The sequence below is a fragment of the Chiloscyllium plagiosum genome, unplaced genomic scaffold, assembly GCF_037043375.1.
Source record: "Chiloscyllium plagiosum isolate Xiang-an unplaced genomic scaffold, Cpla_swu_hap1 HiC_scaffold_37, whole genome shotgun sequence".
NCBI classification, from domain to species: domain Eukaryota; kingdom Metazoa; phylum Chordata; class Chondrichthyes; order Orectolobiformes; family Hemiscylliidae; genus Chiloscyllium; species Chiloscyllium plagiosum.
In genome coordinates, this window is record NW_028270175.1 from 30,320,477 (window position 1) to 30,343,980 (window position 23,504).

A 23,504-nucleotide genomic window follows, 5' to 3' on the forward strand; every position below is an offset into this window, starting at 1 on the left:
CGGTTTACGCTTCATCTCCCCAATGTAGAGGAGACCATATTGTGAACAGCGAATACATTCAATTAGATTGAGTGAAGTTGAGATAAATCACTGCTTCACCTGGAAGGTACGTCTGGCATCTTGGATGGTGAGAATGGAGGAAATAAATGGGCAGGTGTTACACCTTCTGTGATTGCATGGGAGGTGCCATAGGAGATGTTGGGAATGGAGGAGGAGTGTACCAGGGTGTCTTAGCGAGAGAAGTCCGTGCAGAAGGCTGACAAAGGAGATGAGATAGTGTGTGTCTGGCGGTGGCATCCCACTGGAGGTGATAGAAATGGAGGCGTAAGATCCTTGCCGAAGCTGGTGAGATGGTAGGAGAGGACAAGAGGCACCCTCTTGTTGTGGGAGGGAAGAGAGGGGTGAGAGCAGAAGTATGGGAGATGGGTCAAACACAGGTAAGCAGCTAAGGGCTCCGTTGACCACGGTAACCGGGAATCCTTGTTTGAGGAAAAAGGCAGTTATTTCTAAGCCTGCCCTACGGCCGTTGGCATTGCTAGAACAGAGAAACAAAATGGGAGAACAAAATGGAATCTTTACAGGAGGCAGGTTGTGAGAATGTATAGTCCATGTAATTGTGGGAGTTGGTGGATTTGTAGTGGAGATGATAGCCAACCTATCCCCAGAAATGGAAAGAGAGATGTCGAGGAAGGAAAGGGAGGAGTCAGAGATGGGCCAGGTGAAGGTGAGAGCAGAGTGGAAATTGGAAGCAACACTGATAAATGTTTCCAATTCTGAACAGGACAGGGAAGTAACACCGATGATGTCATCAACTTACCAGATGAACTGCAAGAATGAAAATGTGAAATAATAAATGGCAGGATGTTTAATCCTGGGAACCAAACCCCATCCTTTCCTTACCCAAAGCAGCCACTTATTCCCCTCACTAACATTGGTGCCCTTCAAGCAAACTGTAGCAAAACCCAAGAAGTGCACCAGTGTAGAACTAAAATAAGTGCAAACCAGTATTTGTCAATTTTCCCAGCGTACATAACACAATATCAGACTAGGCACTGCCTTTACTGAGCTCATGATGGATCCCTCATCTCTACAACCTGGAGTATCTCACCTTACGTTGCTTCTGTTTCCTTTGCCAATTATTTTAATTCTCCATCCTTTGATTGCCAACCCTTGAAATTGTACTGGTGGGAAGGTGGTAGAAGTAGATACGATAGCGAAGATTAAAAAGGCATTTAGACAGACATATGAACAAGCAGGGAATAGAGGTATATGGGCTATGTGCATGCAGGTGGAATTAGTTTAGAATGGCATCATGGTTAGCACAGACACAGTGGGCCAAAGTGCTGAACTGTTCTATGTTCTATTTGGCACCAAGTTTCAATTTCTGATCTATACAGAGTTATCAACCTTAAACATAGCAGCAACTGGGGCATAAATATCCTTAGTTACCCTTCATTGTGAATCATGTGGGTAGAAACATGTCAGCCAAGACACTGCATTCTTGATGCCCCTGTTTAAAGTGCACTTGTATACATGGGGTAGCTGTACTGCTCACCTCACTGTCAAAGAATCAATCATCTAAGTTCGCACAATGTGAGTAATCACCTGGATATCTGCTTTTACATTCCTAGCTCGTTTATTGTAATATTTTATCTTCCGCTGTTGTCAATTTCTTGGTCATCTATTACTGATTTTCTTAAAACCCATCCAATGCTCAGGCTCCCTTCATATTTTGAAAAATGGTTATGCTCTTCTTTTAATCAAATACTATCTTTAACTGTCTTAGGCATTGGTAGCTGTGGAGCTTTTATCTCTCAGGGGAACAGATGTTCATCGGAAATTCTGAATTATTTCTTGAAACATTTGCCCTTTCTTATGCACCAGTGTCTGTTTTACTCCAATTTCCCAAACCGCCTCAGTAACTTAAAATTATGGAATCACAGAATCCCTACAGTGCGGAAAAAGGCCACTCAGCCAATTAATCTGCACCGACCCTCCAAACAGTATTCCACCTAGACCCAGGCCTCCACCTTAACCCCACATTTACCTTGGTCAATCCATCTAGCCTGCACATCCCAGGACACTAGGGACAATTTACCACGGCTAATCGACCTAATTCACCCCTTAAAATACCATAATTCACTTTATCGAAATTTATGACAATAGTTTCAGATTTGATTACATAATTCTCAAACTAAATATGAGATTCTTCACATTATGATCACTCTTCCCCAGAGGATCCCTCTCCATGAGATTGTTAATTAACTCTACCTCATTATACAAGTCAAGCTCTAAAGAAGACTGTTCGCTTGGATAGTCCCTTGACATATTATTCTCCAAAGGTTTGCAGACTGGCACCTAATGGGATATTGCATTCATTGGGACCAGAAGGTCTATTTCCATGTCTAGTCAATAACTAATACAAACAACATGGGTGGTGTTGTGTCTTCATCTAACAATACATGAGGGCCTTTTTACCCATTGCCTCCTCTGATATCCACAAAGGAAATGATGCCAGGGGCTGCTGACATTGCATTGCAAAAATATAGTCAATCTCTGGGGAGGTAAAGTCATACAAAACTCTCATTTTAATATGGTACCCTGTCAGCTGATGCACACTATTACCTCATAGACTGACAGGAATATCATTTATGAAGGCAGATTCTCCTGTCCATTCTCCCAAAGGAATGCTGAGCTTTCGAGGGTAAAAGGCATGGGTTGCAGACCCAGCACCTTGTAGCTCCTGTTATTCCCACTGTTGACTGGGCTTTAACCAGAGTTTAACAACCAGGCAAAGACTTGAAGGTGAGCAGCACTAAGCTGGTTAAAGCACCCTCAATATTTAAATCTTCAATTAGATAAAGGTCCTCTTTTCTGAGCCCCATGTTACCAGCATTGTTTCCATTAGGGACAGGGCTGTACCTCCCAGATTTTGATCCTCTGGTATAGAAAATTGTATGCTCTGTGGACCTCACAAGAAGTCACACTTGCATGCAAGATACAAGAGTAACTCTCAAAGACAGACCAAAATATATTCGACAAACCGAGCTGCAAGAAGGTAGGCAATGAGAGTGGTCACCAGGCCTGTACAAATGCCTGTACAAATACGATAATTTCATAGTTGAATCAAGAGTCACCATCAGACGTTTGCTGTATGGATCAGGTCCTTCAGTGCAGGAGAAGAGGAGGAATAGACAAGGGAATGCTTTAAAAACTCCCATTCTGATCCAGACATGGGATCCCTCATGATCCGGAAAATTTTTTGATTTGGATAAGGACAAGGTGGCCAAATTAGGGAGTCACAACCTGTCCTAAATAGGCTTAGAACACATGAAGATGAGCAGGCTATTCACCCCATCTTACCTGTTCTACCATTCAGTTAGATCACAGCTGACCTGGAATGTAACTCACTTTATACAGTTTTACACACTTCCCTTAAAAGTTCTGGTAAACAAGAAATTATCTCTCTGATTTAAAACTGACAACTGATAGAGCATCAACTGTATTTCAGACTTCCAGCATTAACAGAATTTGAGAATTTTTGTTTTGGGTAAAGAATCCTAAATTTCTATTGCTATTTGTGTGTGGCAGTGATTCTTAATTTCACTCCTAAAAGATCCGGCTCTAATTTTTACACTTCAACACCTCATCCCAGACTAAGCAACCAACTGAAGTCAGCTCTGTACATTCCTAATGAAGGGCTTATACGCGAAACATCAATTCTTCTGCTCCTCAGATGCTGCCTGACCTGCTATGCTTTTCCGGTGCCACACTTTTTAACGCTGACCTCCAGCATCTACAGTCCTCACTTTCTCCTCTGAGCACGACACAGGACAGGACATCCTAGCATGCCTTGGGCTAGACAACAATATTGCACTTGTGAGTGGTTTATTTCTCTCTATGCTAGAATAGCTGGGGACATGAGGATAGGAAAGTTTTTTCTATGAACTCTCACTTTGTACATGAGCATTACTATGGACCAGACCAAACCACCTCAAAACATACTAAGGAGACAGCCTAGACCCTAATCTTTATCTTATTTAGAAGTAAGTGTAAGGCGCTGTGTTCCAGATGTGATTCAATTGGTCAAACTCCTAGGCTTTATGTAAAACACACTTTATTCTTGCACCACAGTTAAAATACAAACCAAAGAAAAAAGAATTGGCATAGCTTTTAACTCTATCGAAATACTTAACAAAATAACATATATTTTAACTTCTACTTATCAACCGTTCCAAGACAGCACCATCCCATAAACACACCTTTGATGAAGGCAAATTCAGCAAAACAGATTTCCCTCACTTGCTATCTCCTCCAGTCCAGAAGGAACACTGACAGAAATTAATCTAGCAGTAGAGAAAGTACGCCAGCTTCTGCAGCAGCAGAAAGAGAGATGTCTCTAGCAGATTCAACTCCAAAAAGCCCGACTTCAACAAAAATGTCTGCGTGGGTTTCCTCTGGGTGCTCTGGTTTCCTCCCACAGTCCAAAGCCTTGCGGGTTGGGTGAATTGGCCATGCTAAATTGCCCATAGTGTTAGGTGCATTAGTCAGAGGGAAATGGGTCTGGGTGGGTTACTCTTTGGAGGGTCGATGTGGACCAAAGGTCCTGTTTCCACACTGTAGGAAATCTAATCTAATCTAAAAAAAAAACTGAAAGCAAAAACCCTGAGTCTGTGTGGAGCCTGACTCCATCCTCTCATGTAGCTTTTGTCTGATTTTAAAAAGAACCCGAAGTTATTTCCTCTGCTTTGCATGGAGCAGACACGTCTGCACCATGTTTACAACACACTCTTCAAGAGAAACAAGACAGAATAAATCCCTCTTAAAGGCACATATTATCACAACATACTTGGATAAGTACCAGGAATACTCACAATGTACACTTTCATTTAAGTGAAAATCATAGATTCATAGAGATAGACCGCATGGAAATGCTTCTGCCTAACTTGTCCATGCCAACTAGTCCAATTTGCCTGCATTTGGCTCACATCCCTCTGAATCTTTCCTATCCATGTTAATGTCCAAATGTCTTTTAAATGTTACAACTGCACCCACCTCTACCACTTCCTCTGGCAGCTTGCTCCATATAAACCCACCCTCTGCGTGAAAATGTTGCCCCTTAGGTCCTTTTTAAATCTTTCCCCTCTCACCTTAAACCTATGCCATCCGGTTTTGGACTCTCCTACCCTGGGGAAAAGACCTTTGCGTTCCACCTTCTCTATGACTCTCAAGATTTTATAAACCTCTGTAAGGTCACCTCGCAGCCTCCTACACTGCAGTGAAAATGGTTCCACCCTATCCTGTCTCTCCAAATCTTCCAGTCTTGGTCATATCACTGTAAATCTTTTTTGCACGCTTTCCAGTTTAATAATATCCTTCCTATAGAAAGGTACCAAAAGCGCATGATGTACTCCAAACGTGCTCTTACCAATGTCTTATACAGCCATAACATAACGTCCCAACTCCTGCATCCAGTGCTCTAATCGATGATGGCAAGCATACTAAACACCTTCTTCACTACCCTAACTTTCTTCAAGGAACTATGTACCTGTACCTCTAGGTTGGGTTCAACAACACTCCCCAGGACTCTACCATTAACTATATAAGTCCTGCCCTGGTTGGTCTTAACAAAACGCAACTCCTCGCATTACCTGAATTAAACTCCATCTGCCATTCCTCAGCCCACTGGCCCAGTTGATCAAGATCCTGTTGTACTTATAGATAACATTCTTCATTATCCACTACACCACCAATTTTGGTGTCATTTACAAAATTACTATCCATGCCTTCTTTGTTCTCATCCAAATTGTTTATATGAATGATGAACAACAGTGAACCCAGCAGCAATCCTTGCAGCACACAACTGGTCACAGGCCTCCAGTTTGAATAACAACCCTTTACCAACACCCTCTGTCTCCTACTGTCAAGTCAATTTTGTATCCAGTTGGCTAGCTCTTCCTGGATGCCATGTGATCGTAAAGACCGTAAAGACCACTCCCTCCGTCACTCCCTCGTCAGATCCACACCCCCCACCAACCCAACCTCCACTCCCAGCACCTTCCCCTGCAACCGCAGGAGGTGCAAGACTTGCGCCCACACCTCCCCCCTCATCTCCCTCCAAGGCCCCAAAGGAAACTTCCATATCTGCCACAGATTCACCTGCACCTCCACACACATCATCTATTGCATCCTCTACACCCGATGTGGCCTCCTCTATATTGGGGAGACAGGCCGGCTACTTGCGGAGTGTTTCAGAGAACACCTCTGGGACACCCGGACCAACCAACCCAACCACCCTGTGGCTCAACACTTCAACTCCCCCTCCCACTCCACCAAGGATATGCAGGTCTTTGGACTCCTCCATCGCCAGACCACAACAACATGATGGTTGGAGGAAGAGCGCCTCATCTTCCGGCTAGGAACCCTCCAACCACAAGGGATGAACTTGGATTTCACCAGTTTCCTCATTTCCCCTCCCCCCACCTTGTCTCAGTCAAATCCATAGAATTCAGCACCGCCTTCCTAACCTGCAATCTTCTTCTTGACCTCTCCGCCCCCACCCCAGTCTGACCTATCACCCTCACCTTGACCTCTTTCCACCTATCACATTTCCGACGCCCCTCCCCCAAGTCCCTCCTCCCTACCTTTTATCTTAGCCTGCTGGACAAACTTTCCTCATTCCTGAAGAAGGGCTTATGCCCGAAACGTCGATTCTCCTGTTCCCTGGATGCTGCCTGACCTGCTGCGCTTCTCCAGCAACACATTTTCTGCCATGTGATCTAACCTAACTAACCATGCAGTACCTCATATAGTCCATTTAGACAACGTCTATTGCACTGCCCTCATCCATCTTCTTGGTTACCTCTTCAAAACAATTAACTCTGTGAGATATGATGGCTCATGCACAAAGGCTACCCCTAATCTTTCAAATGCATTTCCAAATGCATGTAGATCCTTTCCCTCAGAATCCCCTCCAACAACATACCCAGCACTGACACCAGGTTCATCGGTTTGTCATTACCTGTGGCCTTTCTTAAATAATGGCACAAAATTAGACACCCTCCAGTCATCTCGCACCTCACCTGTAGCTGTCAATGATACAAGTATCTCCACTAGGGCTGCCGCAATTTCCTCCCTAGCTTTGCACCATATCCTGGAATACACATGATCAACTCCCAGGGATGTATCTACCTTTATGAGTTTTAAGACTACCAGTACCTCCTCTTTTGCAAAATGGATATCTTTCAAGACATCTCTGTTTACTTCTCCAAGTTTTCTAGCTTCCATGTCTTTCTCCACAGTAAATACTGACAACAAATAATCGTTTTGGATCTTACCCATCTCCTGCGGTTCCACACATAAATGGTCCCATTGATCTTTAAGGGGCCCTATTCTCTCCCTAATTACTCTTTTGCTCTTGGTACACTTGTAAAATCCCTTTGGATTCTCCTTTACCCTATCTGCCAAAGCTAACTCATATCCCCTTTTTGGCCTCCTCATTTCCTTCTTAAGTGTACTCCCTCAATCCCTGTATTCCTCAAGTTATTATTGCATGAGTAATATTGAATATGCAACCACTATAGAACATAGAACATAGAACAATACAGCACAGAACAGGCCCTTCAGCCCACGATGTTGTGCCGAACATTTGTCCTAGCTTAAGCACCCATCCATGTACCTATCCTATTGCCGCTTAAAGGTCACCAAAGATTCTGACTCTACCACTCCCACAGGCAGCGCATTCCATGACCCCACCACTCTCTGGGTGAAGAACCCATCCCTGACATCTCCCCTATACCTTCCACCCTTCATCTTAAATTTATGTCCCCTTGTAACACTCTGTTGTACCCGGGGAAAAAGTTTCTGACTGTCTACTCTATCTATTCCTCTGATAATCTTATAAACTATGTTTGCTAAAATTTAGAATCAGCTATAAAGGGAGCGCATGAATGAGAGCTTGGTAACTTGTTGCATGCAGAAAAGGGCATGTAGGTGGACAGCCTTAAAATGGAATCATTGTAGTAGATCCCAGGGAAGGAACCATTCACTTGAATTACACAGTGTTGCAAATGAGCTGTCCATTGAAAACGAGCAATACTTAATACTGAGCAAGCAGGCACATCAGTACATGTGGGAGCAAACCTTGACTCTTTGACCTTTCATGAGACTGACAACAGTGTATGGTATAAGCATAAATTTTTTGCTGTATTCGTGATTTGCTTAGTGAATATGTGTTTAGCTGATTCGCAAATGTTAGTGCAAACAGCAATGTGAAATTATTCTTTTGCTTCAAAGTTAAGGGCAGTGTGATCTTATCGAGCTCTCGCATTGCCGTGTCTCTAGCAGAGGTAGTTATTGACCCACTTACAGTACATGGCAATAATAATTTTTTTTTAATTCACTGTGTGATGGAGACATTGCTGGCTGGCAAGCATTTATTTCCTGCCCCTAGCTGCTTTTGAACTGAGTGGCTTGCTAGGCCATTTCACAGGATAAATTAGAGTGGTGCTGGAAAAGCAGGAGGAACAGGATGCTTCCTCGGATGCTGCCTGACCTGCTGTGTTTTTCCTGCACCACTCTAACCTTGACTCTAATCCCCAGTACCCACCTCCGCCCATTTCACAGGATAGTTGAGAGTCAACCACATTGCTGTGGCTCTGGAGTCACATGTAGGCCAGGCCAGGTAAGGATGGCAGATTTCCTTCCCTGAAGGACATTAATGAGCCAAATGTGTTTTTCTGACAATCGGCAATGGTTTCATGGTCATCAGTAGATTCTTAATTCCAGATTTATTTTCGTGGAATTCAAATTCCACCATCTGCCATGTTAGGATTCAAACCCGGTTCCCCAGAGCATCAGCTGAGCTTCTGGATTAATAGTCTAGTGATAAAACAACTGGGGCATCACCTTCCCTGAAAAAGTCCCTAATTCATTTAAAGAAAACACAGATATATGTGCAAATCTGAACAGGGCACGAGTGTGTGAATGTCGTGTGGCATTGCCAAACAGTTAGAGATCCCTCCATCGCTCCTCAGCTTCTAAAAACCCATTGGAAGGGTAATTCTCAATAGAAATGGCATTTTTAGCCTTTGTGAACAGGCAGTCATTGGGATAGGCGTGGGGGCTTGTGGGTGTGAAATGAGATAGCCTCGCAACAAATAGCACAAGGGACTCTGAAGAAGGGCTTATGCCCGAAACGTCGATTCTCCTGTTGCTTTGATGCTGCCTGACGTGCTGCGCTTTTCCAGCAACACATTTTTAAGCTCTGATCTCCAGCATCTGCAGTCCTCACTTTCTCCTAGCACAAAGGAGATGTCAGCCAAAAACTAATATAATTCAACACACATCGGTCAGAAATAAACTTTCATGAGACACTACCCACATTGATGCCAGGCTCTTTAAATTCTCTCTCGCCTTCCGCCTTGTGCTTAGCAACCTTCAAGAAACACAGAATGTGAATTTGGAGATGGGGGAAGTGCTGTAGAACACTGGTGGCAAACTTAAAGCTTTGCACTCAGAATTTATACATTGCAATAGACTTTCTCCATTATTTTCTTTATAAATTGAGAATTTGAGCTAAAAAGCCACTGCTCATTATGTAAGTTAATTTTCTATATGTTAAACATCTTGATCAACCTTCTCTGTGTGTACAGAAGGTGGCCCAGAGGAAAAGGTGCAAGGTAAGGTTAACAGTATATAATTCACTGCCACAGGGAAGGAAAGTACTTCTCCTGAATAGCACGAGTAGTAAAAAGGAATTGTATTATAATATTCTCAGACAAATAACTTTGTACAACTTCACTCCACAGGATATTTCACACTTGGCAGCACGTCCTACATGTCAGCCTGTCTGAACAGCTTGTATCCTCCTGAACCCAACTCCTATTCTCCAAATTATTTATTACATTTCTTGCTGTACCATATACAAAGTTTGCGATTTTACTCCCTTTCTCCAAGTCCAGTAATTTATATATGAAACACTTCAATTATCCTAATATTGAACCCCAGGAACCCCCTACTACATACTTCCCTCCATTTGCCATTACTCTCTGCTTCCTTTCCCTTAGCATATCCATGTTTCCAAATGTCCATTCAATCTTCTATTTCCAAATAAATCCAACAGGGATTTCCTTCCATCTTTCAAATAGAAATCATTAAACTGAAGCTCAATTTGCTTTTTCAGCTGGGTGATTGTAAAAGATCTCATGACTGCTTTTTGACAAAAAACTGGGAGTTATCCTTGGCATCTTGGTGAGTATTTGTGCTTCAATCCACAACACAAAAAAATGTTATCTTGTCACTTTCACATTGATGTATGTATGAGTTTGCTGAGCACAAATTAATTCCTGCATTTGCCACATTATAATATTAACCACATTAAAAATGTACTTCATTGGTGGCAAAATGCTTTGAGACATTGTTGGTTGTGAAGTCTTTCTTTATCACCAGATGTTTTCTCGAAATTCCACATAAACAATGTTTATCTTTAGCAAACCTCTCCATTACTTCACCAAAGAACTCAATAAGCTCACTCAGACCTGATTTGTCTTTCAGGAATCAATGCTGGCTGTCTCTTATTAACCCAACTTAGAATGAATTTTGTCCTGGACAATGCACTCTAGTAGTTGCCCTACCATAGGCATTACTGAATGACCTGCACTCACCATGTCTACGCCTCTCCCATTTTTAAATAATATCTGAATTGCTGAATCTCTTAGCTTTTCAAGACTTAACATAAATGGGGGCCAGTCAAGCATGAACCAAGGTAGTAATTGTCATCGGCTTGCTATTCTGCTTGGCTGGCATCCTAATCAAGTCAATCATTGTTCAATAGCGATAGCTGCATTTTCCAACTGGGTTTGCTGGAGGGTGGGAGTTGAGCTGATAATTCTCCCTCCAGATGTTATCCCAATTGTACCAGTCCAATAAGTGCTTCAAATGAGACTTTTCTTATCTGGTTGATGAAGTTATATATTGGCTAGTCCATTAACCAACTAGGTTAATGGGAAAGCTTATTTTCTACTTTAATCAATAATTAACATCAAGTCACATCAATCAATCACACCAGTGTCACCTCCAAACTACAAAAACTTTCACATAATAAGTTAGTTTTAGCTACTGCTTATTCAGACCCTCAGTGTTCTTTTCCCACTGATATCACACCAGGCCTCTCAACTGGTGGCCAATCATATTTTGAGACACTTCACTAAACCCAGAATTTATCATCTGGGCTTGAAAGCGTATTGTGGAGCTAGTTAGAACCTGTTGTTGAATGGTGGATAGATCCTTCATAATATTGATGAGTCAACCACATAGTACACTGGAAAAACAAACCATTCATTCACTTACCTGACCACAAAATGCACTGCCTGCTCCAGCTGTAAGTTCTAAAGGCAGAGAAGGTTCACAATCTAATCTTGGGTCAGGGTTGATTTTCCTGTCATCAAATGGGGTGGCAGCATAAAAAAAGACAATCTAGTTCCGTGCCAAGACTGAGAACGGGTAATGAATCATAGAGATCATGCAGGTTCAACTTCCCCCCAGGCAGTCCTTTGGTAACACACAGATTGAAATGGGAGTGTGAAAATGCTAAAATAATAAATAGCAGGTTGCTTGATCATGGAATCCAAATCCAACACTATCCTTACCCAATAGTTTCACAAGCTATAAACTGACTATATATTCTCCTCACCTGTCCTGGATGCCAACCTAAGCCAACTACAGGGGCAGCATGGTGGCTCAGTGGTTAGTACTGCTGCCTCACAGCACCAGGATCCCAGGTTCAATTCCAGCCTTGGGCAACTGCCTGTGTGGAGTTTGCACATTCTCCCTGTGTCTGCGTGGGTTTCCTCTGGTTTCCTCCCGCAGGTCAGGTGAATTGGCCATGCTAAATTGCTCATAGTGTTAGGTGCATTAGTCAGAGGGAAATGGGTCTGGGTGGGTTACTCTTCGGAGGGTTGGTGTGGACTTGTTCGGCCGAAGGGCCTGTTTCCACACTGTAAGGAATCTAATCTAATAAGAAAACACTACAGTGCAACTTATGTGCTACACCAAATGAGAACAACTAACCAAGTGCAGAACATTTTTTGCATTTGTGATCCTCCCCGTTTCAGATAGCACAACACCAGACTAAGCACTGCCTTTCCTGACCTTGTGGATGGACCCCTCATTTCTACAACCAGGATTATCTCACCAATAGCTATGCATCTGGCAGCAAGTTCCCAATTCCTGAACTATATAGAGTTAACAACTTCAAATAGGGCAACTATTGGGGCACAATTCTCTTTGGTGTGCACATGAGAACATGGGTGACTGTACTGTCAATCACTGTCAAATAGTCAATGTTCAGGTCTGCACTTCGGGAATAATCAGCACCCGTAGAACTGCTGACCAGCATGGCTTGGTAGAGCTGAAGATATTGGCAACGAAGTAAACTTTGGAAAAAGTGCAAATGTCTCACGCACAGCACTGGAACTTCTAGTTTGATGCCACATGGTTCAATATTTTCAGGGCACGGTGTCGGCGATGCGTCTCAATGTTTGACACATTGCTGCAATGGCAGGGACACTGGGCCTGAGAATCATCCCAAAACCAGTACAAGAAAATCTGCATAGGACCCAGCAGAAGCCAGGAATGGGTCTAAGTGGGCAGTCAACTTTGTGCAGATCGCAAGGCCTGAGTTTGAACATATTCTCTCAGCCGGTCCAGCACCATTGCCCTTCCCAGCTGTGTCCTGAAAAAAACAACCTCACTTCCAGGGAATTAAAGTCAACTCCAGTGGTTTTCCTAACGAAGAAACCCCTCCCACCTCATCCCGAAATGCACGATACAGACCCTGAAAGAACCGCTGTCACCCGGAATTGGTATCTAGCAGCTACTCAGTAGCTCGCTTCAGCACAACCTTCCCGATGGAAAATAAATAGAACTTGCTTGATATTGTCCTGGTGTCGTTCTCTCTCTGTGTGTGTCTCTCCCTTACCCTTGCGCAAATGCCTGTCTGTGCACGCAGTCCCATTCTAACACAGTGGATGGCAAAACGAGCCGGAGCTGTTTCCAAATGCTGCATCTTGGCTGCAGACCCTGACTTACCCGGTTATGCCTTTGTTGCCACATACAAAGAGCAGAGGTTGCACTGTTTCTGCAACTCGCAACGTGAAGCCTGCCTGTTCATATTCTCCGCATCACCGAGTCACATTCAGTCCGCACAGCCATCATAAAGGCAATCCTTCAGGGATAACACTGGCATGTCTGGAGGAGAAGCCAGGACTCTTGTTTTTTTTCTCTCTCTCTCTCCTCCTCCTCCTCCTCTTTCTGATGAGTAGAAACAGCCTCAGATCCCGCACAGATCTGGGCACTCACGCAACCAATAGAATCGCTCAAAGTTACTCCGCAATCCTCCAGTCTTGCAGCAATGAATATTTATCAAGTCTGCCTGAGCTCTCTCTCTCTCTGAGCTACCTCCAATTTCTTTCAAAAGAAATACATATAAATTTCCAGTTCCAATCTCTTCATCGGCTTGCAGAATTTCTCTGGGAAAGAAGGTGGGGCGACAGCAGCGAACAAAACGCCTGCAAAAACTGGGTGGGAGTTGAAGCGGCTCATCGCTGGGAACGGGCAAATCCTGAGAGTTTGGTTTCTAGGATACAGCCCAGGAAAGCTCCTGCAATGACAGCAGCGGCATGATCTTGATTGGGAGGGCAGGGGGGTGGGGTGGTGGTGGATTGCTCAAGCTCTAGCCCTCCCTCGTTGTTATAAAGAAACTTGTAGTGGCCAGGGAAACTCATTGAAAATGTAATTGTGCCGAGGTTTTAAGATCCTCCCCTGCTGATTTGATAGAATCTCTTACTGGGCCTCGGCTTAATCAATGAAATGTAAAAGTGAAATTCTGCAAAAGCAAGGTTTTTCTTATTGACCACGTGCTGAATTACTATGAGAATGTCTACTTTTAATATTTTTAAGCAGTCACAGATCTCCTTCTGGAGTGGGCCTTTGGAAAGGAAGGATGCAGTTTTTTTTTGTCAAAGTTTATCTCAAGCGCTTCTTCAGTAGGACACTATACTCACCGGTCTGTTCCCCAGAAGCACACTGAGACAAACATTGACTGTGCCTGGAGGACAATTGACTCGGTGAAAGACGCTCTTTGGTCTGACCCAAACTCGTTGGTCCCCCAGAACAAGGAATTGACCCCAACCCAGTGTTGCAGACTGGCACATTCCAAGGTCCAGGACTACGTACTGAGGGGTGCACTAAAGCTTGGGGCAGCTGCCACCGGGCACAGTGGGGAAAGACCACTGTCTGTCTTTCTGCTGAAGCTAAATGGAGGTCCATTCAGTTGTCAGACCCTCGTACTGCCTCAAATGTATGTATAAGAGATGTCTTTGGTTTGTTTGGATAGAGTCAGACTCCAATACTGGTTTTTGTTTCCTTGATATGTACAAAACTGAACTGTGTTTGAGACTATGTATATAAAGTTATTTTTATGATTAAAATATATTTTTGAAATAAAAAAATTGTTTGTAACTTACTTGTGTCTCAATCTAGAGGTTGCTATGTATGCTATTATTACTTCGGGTCTTGTGATATCGTGATAATACCTTTACCTTTGGCTGAGCAGGTTCAAATCCTACATGCTCTAGAGATGCATCATAGCATGTCTGACCTATTTGATTAAAAAAATCACAAATGCTCTATCGTCCTGAAATATCTAGTCTGTCATAAAATTATAAATCCTTATCACTTTCCTCCCCTTTAGCATTTAGTTCCAGGAATGTCAGCAGACATTTCCTCATTAGATAGCCACTTAAGTGCACTGCAGCATTGTTCAGTGGCTAGTACCTGAAATTAGAAACTCTTCTTCTTCCCATTCAAAACTAGAGCTCACTGAGACCAATGGCTACACCCTCAGTTCTGGGGATCAAATCTGGGTCCTGCCCACCACACGCGAGTCATCCAAAAACAAAACACCCCAGAAGCTGGCAATCTGAAATGAAACAAAACAGAAAATGCGGACAACCCTGAGCAGGTCTGACTCAGTTCTAATGAATGATCACAGACCTGAAATTTTAACTCTGTTTCTCTCTCTACGGTTGCTGCCAAGCCTGCTGAAGTACTTCCAACATTTTCCGTTTTAATATTGTGTGACTCAGGACTAGTTTGGGCAGAATATTTAGCAAGTGAGTTGTGAGGGACAAAGGCTTATCTGTGTATAATTAGAGGTGTCAATATCTGTTTAAAACCTCCACCCTCATTGTGTTGGCTCGCAGTCAAGATAATGGATATTGGTACAAATGTGCCGCCAAGATAAATTGTCAGTGACTATTTTGTCAAAAATGAACAAAAGCAATGATTCATGTGAATTAGAGTGCAGACAGTGGCTACATTTCCCTTCCACCCCATCAAAAAATAACTATAATTTATCCTTTAGATTCAGCTTATCAGTTCATCAGAGCTTGGAAGTTTTTGTTTTATTTAAGAATACTTCCTGAGTGCTTTCAATGTAACCTAGGTCCATGGATTGAGAGACCATCACTGATAGCACTGAAAATGTACTCTGTGTAATTTGTTGTCAATAGGTGGCCCCAGTTATCACATTTCACCTGAATAAGATGCACATTAGCCACTAAGAATACTACAGGCTATGCGCCTTTTAAAAAGATAAATAGTGACTTGTTCTTAGTGTATTTTGTGCATTTAGCAGATATACCAGAAACTCAGGAAGATTGTTCATTTAGTAAAGACACTGATTAGAAGAGAATCAGTCCATAAGAACTGAGGTGGCATGAGGCTTCATCTCCTATCTGTGTTCACTATGTCAAGATGATAACATTTTTTACTTTATTTGGAGCATGGTAAATGCATTAACAACATTGGTTTCGGGGAGGAAACATTCTTATTCGTCATGTGGTCACTCCAAAGAGTTGAGTGCAAAATCAAGCTGTTTGTCAGTGCTATGCTGAATGAGTGCTGCATTGTTGGACACACAGAAACATAGAAAATAGAAACGGGAGTAGGCCATTCAGCCCTTCAAGCCCGCTCCGCCATTTAAAGTGATCATTACTGATCATCCAAGTCAGTACTCTGTTCCTACTTTAACTCCATACCTTTTGATCTCCTTGCCCCAAAGGATTATATCCATCTGTTTCATGAAAACATTCGAAGCGTTGGCCTCAACCACTTTCTGTGGCAGAGAATTCCTCAGACTCACCAACCTGGTTGAAGAAATTCCTTTTCATCTGTGTCATAAATGGCCTACTCCATATCTTTAGACTGTGACCCTGATTCACGATTCCCTGGTTATCAGGAACATCCTTTCTGCATTTGCCCTGTTTAGTATTACTGGAATTTTATAGGTTGCTATGAGATTTATGACACATCCTCTTCTGGATGAAATGTTAAACTATGGTTGAGTCTGCCTCTCAGGTGAATATGAAAAATTCCATGGCTTGATTTTGAAAAAGAGAAAGGCAGTTCTCCCAACTGTTCTGGACATAATTCATTCCAACGCAGAGGGTGGTGCATGTGTGGAATGGGCTGCCAGGGGAAGTGGTGGAGGCTGGTATAATTGGAACATTTAAAAGGCATTTGGATGGGTATATGAATAGGAACGGTTTGGAGGGAATGGGCCAGGTGCTGGCAGGTGGGACTAGATTAGGTTGGGACATCTGGTCAGCGCGGACGAGTTGGACCGAAGGGTCTGTTTTCGTGCTGTACATCTCTATGACTTTTTGATTCTTAACCCACCTCACTGAAACAGAATGTCTAGTTATTATCACACGATTGTGGGAGATTGCTGTGCACAAGTTAGCTCTTGCATTGTATTACAATACATCATTATCATACTAGTACTTTACAAAAGTACTTCATTGGTTTAAAGTGCATTGAAATGTCCTGAAATTGTAAAAATATAAATAAGTCATATTTTAGATTACTTACAGTGTAGAAACATGCCCTTCGGCCCAACAAGTCCACACCGACCCGCAACCCAACCCCTACATTTACCCCTGCCCCTAACACTACAGGCAATTTAGCATGGCCAATTCACCTAACCTGCACATTTTTGGACTGTGGGAGGAAATCCACGCAGACACAGGGAGAATGTGCAAACTCCACACAGTCAGTCGCCTGAGGCGGGAATTGAACCCAGGTCTCTGGCGCTGTGAGGCAGCAGTGCTAACCACTGAGCCACCATGCCACTGTTTTAAGTAAAATGTCATATAAGATCAGAATACAGCTCAACTATTCTCATATTCTGTATTTCATTTACTGTAATATTTTTAAAAATAGCATGTTACCTATTATGATGAACCCCCTTTCAGCTCATCTCTCTAAAGGTACAGACTTTTCTGCCAAGAGATGAAACCTAATGTTTTTTGTCATCTCTCACTCAGGTGTTCTGGCACCAAATGTAAATCTTTTCCAACCACATGAGCCGGAAATCTAACTGATTTTACCCATCTCTGATCTCAGATACTTGTGATAAGTGGAGGCATTTTTCATTGTCACTACCTCTGAGACTAAAAAGTTTAACACAGACCAGGGATTTAGCTTTGGACCTTAATCATATCCATGGCAGTCAGACATTTTTATTACAAAAATATATTTTATTCATAATTTGTTTTTTGTCCACACACAGATGCTAAAGCAGTTCTGTACAGTCTTTGCATAACAAGATAAACAAACATTGGAATTTGACCTTCCCTGTAGTTGAAAAAACCAAAAGCATTTCTTACTCATGCAATACTATTTACACTATTATTGAGACAACTGGAGTGTCTGATAATTGAACTGACCTTTGTTATATTTTGGCAGAAAGACCCTTGCCGGCAACTGCCTCAGGCTTTAGTGCATCCCTCAGCATAGTCCTGGACGTTGGAATGTGCCAGTCTGTAAGACCCAGTTGAGGTCAACTCTTTACATTGGAAGACCAACAAGTTTCAAGCAGACCAAAGAGCAACTTTCACTGAGTAGATGGTCTTCCAAGCGCAGTCGATATTTGTCTCAGTGTGTGTGCTGGGAAACAGCCTATACAGCACAGACTCCTGCATTGCGGAGGTGCTTGGGATGAACTTGACAAAAACTAGTGCACCTCTCTCCAGACCATCTTTGCATAGGCACATTTCAGAAGGAAATGAACGACAGTCTCTTCCCCCCTACAGTTGATCTGAGGGCAGCGTACGGTGCTGGAGAGAGTCCAGGCATATATAAGGATCTCCCTTTTCACCAACAGCCAGGCTGTGTCTTGATGCTTGTTGGGCTCATTTACTCATTAGAGCTATCCCAAGGGAAGAAAATTATGTCCCTTAAACAAAAGGAGCCACCACAGGAAGGAACAGTCTGCCCATGTGACTATTTATTTACTTTGAATTAACAGGATTGATATGCAATGTGATTAGAATGGAATGTGCCTTTTTGGATACTTTTGCACATCACAACTGAAAACTAAAGCATATTGCACATGAGACCTGTATTGTGGAGTACTGCACTCTCTCACCATGCAGGATTCAAATTGCAATCAGCAGATATGAAATTGCGAGGTTGGGATTAAAATTGTTTTCCCACAGTTTTTAATATACATATGCTTTTAGTTTAATCAACTAGCTTCAAACTTTTTTGAACTTTGCCTTGAGTTGAGAGTTCATGGCTGAAGGCACTTGATACTACAAAAGCTAATAGCCATGATACGCTCTAGCAATAATGCTAAAGGTTGTTCTCCAGAAACTAGATGTGCTCCACACCTAACTGATGTAGAACAGCTACAATACTGGCATTTAATAAGCAATGTGGAAAATTGTCCAGGTACGTCTTGTCCACCAAAAGCAGGAAAATCCAACCTGGCCAATTACCACTCCTTCAGTGAACTCTTAAGTTATTAGCATAGTGTTGAAAGGGATCATAGATAGTGTAATCAAAGTGCTTGTGCTCAGCAATGATCTGTTTACTCACACTCAGCTCCAGACTTCATCAAAATTTTCAAATATGGACAATGGAGCTAAATTCCAGAGATGATGTAAGAAAAACTGCCTTTGACAGCAAAGCAGCATTTGACCAAACACGTCATCAAGGAGCCCTAACAAAACTGGAGTCAGTGGTTATCAGGGGGAAAACTTTCTGTAGGTTGGAGTCATATCTACATACCTACCACAATATCAATAATCACAGGACATCAATGCAGGAGCTCCTCAGAGTTATGTTGATGTCCAAACATCTACAGCTGCTTCATTACAAGGTAAAGCCACTTCATTATAGGGATGTTCACAGATTAAACAATATTCATCACTGTCCACAACTCCTTGGAGCAGCACATGTCCATATACAGCAGGATATGGGCATCATCCAGACTTGGGTTGTTAAGTGGTAAGCAACATTCATGCCACATAAGTGCTATGCAATGACCATCTCTAACAAGAAAGATTCTAACCATGTCCTCCTGATACTCAATGGCATTACATCACTGACTGTCCAATTTCAATATCTTGGGGTATACTGTTTCCTGAAAACTGAACTGAACAAGCCTTCTAAATAATAGGCTATGAGAGCAGGTCAGAAGCTAAGAATTCTGTAGCTACTACCCTACCTGTCTCTCCAATGCCTGTCCATCTTAAAAACATAAATCAGGAGCATGATGGAATACATCCCACTTGCCTGGAAGGATGCAGCTCAAACAACACTCAAGAAGTTTGAAATCATCCAGGATTGGCAGCCTATCTACCGCTTGCAATATTCAATCTTTGCACCACTGATGCTCAGTGGCAGCAGTCTGTACCATCTACAAGATGTTTCAAGTATCTTTTGGTAACACCCTTCAAACCTGCAAACACATCACCTAGAAGGACAAAGTCATAGATACAGAGAAACTCTGTAAGCCGCAAATCCCCTCCAAACCAAACACTGTTCTGACTTGGAACAATATCAACATTCCCTCCCTGTCACTCAAAATCCAGAAACTCCCTTTCTAATAGCATTGTGGATATCTTACACCCATAATCTGCAGTAGTTCGAGAAGACAACTCAACACCAACTTCTCAAGGGATGGACAATTACTGCTGGTCTTGCAAGTGACATCCACGTCCCACTAACAGATTTTTTAAAATGTGTACATATGTTTAACACATACCATCACATAGATAAGCTGATTTTGTGTTCACTCTGTTAATTTTCACATTTCTCAAAACTTCAACTGGGTTATATAGGAATGAAAGGAGTACCATTCTAGAAGATTTTAATTTATTCGATACTATGGAAATGGGGCAAGAGCAGAGTTAAATGGAAATTATAGATTTATTCTTTTCTCATATTTCCTGGGACTTTCCACTGAGTAACTATGGTATCTGCTGGAATCCAATGGGTGTCTCATTCACCTATGCTAATCAGAGTTCCCTGAGTCCACCACAACCCATGCCATTTTAACTACCTTTTGAGTTAGTGATAGGCTGGGGGCCATTTCCTTTTGAACAGAAGGAGCTGAAAAGAGACTAAATCACAGTGTATAAAAATTAACAGAGATCTAGATTATATGACGATGATGGCCCTATCCCATTGAACTGAAGGATTCACAACAATGTAGCAATGATATAGGATAGGAGATAAGATAAGAGGAAACTTAAGAAACCAGTTAAAACAGCAAAGGGGGTCACAAAGTGGGGATGAAATAGAAGAGACCATTTGTAAGTTGATTATGGAAATCTGCAAGACAAGTATGGTTGTGATATTTGGCGGTTTCAATTACTTAATGGTAGATTGGGTAAAAGGTAAAGTATGTGGCACAGAAAGGGAGAAATTCCTGCAAGATTTGCAGAACTTTCTGGAACAATACAATTCTAGTTGTACAGGGAGGATACAGTGCTGGATCTGGTCCTAGGACATGAGGCAAGCCAAATGGAGAACATCAGAGTAAGGGAGCATTGGGAAATAGTGATCATAATACAATAAGGTACAGTGTTAAGTTGGAAAAGGATAAAAATCAGTCAAGGATTAACATCCCAGACTATAAAAGGGCAGACTGTAGGGGTCTAAAATTTGAACCAGAGCGGGTTGCTTGGAAATGTATTTTGGTAAATAAAGTAGTGGATGAAAAATGCAAGAATTTCAAAAGAGAGATCAACAGGGTGCAAGATAGGTACATGCCCATGAGAAATAAATACTAGGTATTCAAAGCTAGAATACACTGGATGACTAAGAACATTGATGAGAAAAGGAAGAAAACAGAGGCACATGATGCATACTGGAGTAATAATAGCAATAGAAATCAAAAAGAATATTTCAAATACAGGAAAGAGGCTAAGTCTGGAAGAAAGAAGGCTGAGGAGGCATGGGGAAAAGATGACAGGCTGCACTAAAGCAAAAACTAAAATGTTCTTCAAACAGATTAATACTAAGATATTATTGATGGACAGAGTAGGGCCCACAAGGAACAAGCAGATAAGCTGTTCATTGAAACAAAGGGTATGGTTGAGGTACTAAGTGAGCACTTTACTTCTCCTGTCTTTACCAAATTAGAGGATGGTGATAATGGCCCAGTTGAAAATGTGGGTGTTGAACACCTGAGAATACTGTGATAGAGAGAAGGGTTAAAAAGGCTGGCAGCACTCCAGGTAGAGATGTCGCTAGGCTTGGATGGGATTGCTGAGAGAGGTAAAGTAGCAAATTACAGAGTCATTGACAGAAATTTTCCAAGCCTCTCTGAACACAGGATTAGTCCCGAGGGACTGAAGGATTGCAAATGTGACACCATTGTTTAAGAAAGGGGAAAAAGACATAGCCCAGGAAACTACAGACCCGTCAGCTTGATATCAAAAGTGGGAAAACTGATGGAGGCCATAGTTAGGGATAAGGTAAATATGCACCTAGAGAAAAATAAGTTAATACTAGGCAGTTAACATGGCTTTGTCAGGGACAGGTCACGTCTGACAAATTTGATTGAGTTCTTTGCCGAGGTGACTCAGGCAGTGGATGAGTGTGGATGTTGTATATTTGCACATCAGAAAGCATTTGATATGGAGCCACACCAAGGCATAGAGTATAAAAGTAGGGAAACGGTGCTAGACTTCAGCAAATCATTGGTCAGACCACATGTGGATTACTGTGTTCAATTCTGAGCAACTCATTTAAGGAAGAGTAGTTAAACCTTGGAGAGATTGTAAAGGAGACTCATTACAATGATACCAGGAATGAGGAAGTTTCGACACTAGTAAAGATTAGAGAGATTGGCCTTATTGTCTTTGGAGCAGAGAAGATTAAGAGGTGATTTTATTGAAAAATTATGAACAATTTTGACAGGGTAAAGAAGGATATTCTGTTTCCGCTATTTGATATGTCAGCAAATATGGGTCACAATTTCAAGATTATCATGAACAGAGAATTCATCTCCACTTTGGGAGGCCAGGTTCGATCAGAGATAGTCATTAGGGCTTTGTCAGTGTAAGTGGAAAAGCTAAGCAGGTCAGGCAGCATCCGAGGAGCAGGAGAATCGACATTTCAGGCATAACTCTCAACTCTGATCTCCAGTATTTGCAGTCCTCACTTTCTCCTCAGCGTAAAGTTATGTCTAATAAATTTGGTTGAATTTTTCACGGAGATGGTCGGGTGTATAGATGAGGGTAGTGCAGTTGATATAGTTTATTTCAGTGAAACGTTTGATTAACTCCCATTTGGGAGATGAATAATGAAGGTAAATGTACGTGGGATCCAGGATAACTTGGCAAGTCAGATCCAAAATTGGCTGAATGGTAGGGGACAGAAGATAATAGTAGAAGGCTGTTGTGTGACTGGAGGTCAGTGTGCAGTAGCATATCACAGGGATCAATTCTGCGTCCCTTATTGTTCGTGATATGTATAAACAATATTGTTAACAATATTGTGTGAGGGATGATAAGTAAGTTTGTGGATAATACAAACATTGGCATATGGTTGACAGTGAGAAAGAAGGTCTGAGGTTACAGAATGTTATAGTTAGATTTGTCAGATGGAAATATCAGTGGCAGATGGAATTTAACCTTGATAAGTGTGAGGTGATGTACTTTGCAGGAAGTAACAAGACTAGGAAGTACTCAATGAATGGCAGGACACTAGGAAGCTCAGAAGAGCAGCATAATCTTCGGGTTCTTGTCCACAGACCCCTGAAGGCAGCAGGACAGGTTAATAGGTATTTAAAAATACATACAGGGACACTTGCCTTCAACAGTTGTTCATAGATTTTAAAAGCAGGGACGTTATGTTGGAGCTGTATGAAACTTTGGCTAGGTCAAAGCTGGAGTACTGAGCATAGTTCTGGTCACTGCCCAATAGGAAAGATGTGATTGCATTAGAGGGGGTGCAGAGGAGATTCATTGGGGTGTTGCCTGGGATGGAGTACTTCAGTCATGGAGATAGGCTGGATAAACTCAAGTTGTTTTCTCCAGAGCAGAGAAGACTGGAGAGGGGAGTTGACTAAGGTTCATAAAATGATGAGGGACATGGACAGGATAACAGAGAGCAGTTGTTCCCTTTTAGTGAAGAGTCAATAACAA

At 42.3% G+C, this 23,504-nt stretch overlaps 1 protein-coding gene across 2 annotated transcripts in view; it reads right to left on the reverse strand.

Moving 5' to 3' along the window:
- LOC122540092 (rho guanine nucleotide exchange factor 10-like protein) overlaps positions 1 to 13,599 on the reverse strand; it is a 209,123-nt gene extending 195,524 nt beyond the window's left edge. The window contains exon 1 of one of the 2 annotated variants that reach the window (XM_087980555.1): positions 13,090 to 13,599. The gene's annotated coding sequence lies outside the window, so the exon portion shown is untranslated. The remainder of the gene's footprint in view (positions 1 to 13,089) is intronic. The other variant, XM_087980556.1, reaches the window with a different exon arrangement.
- Between the last annotated feature and the right edge of the window lie 9,905 nt (positions 13,600 to 23,504).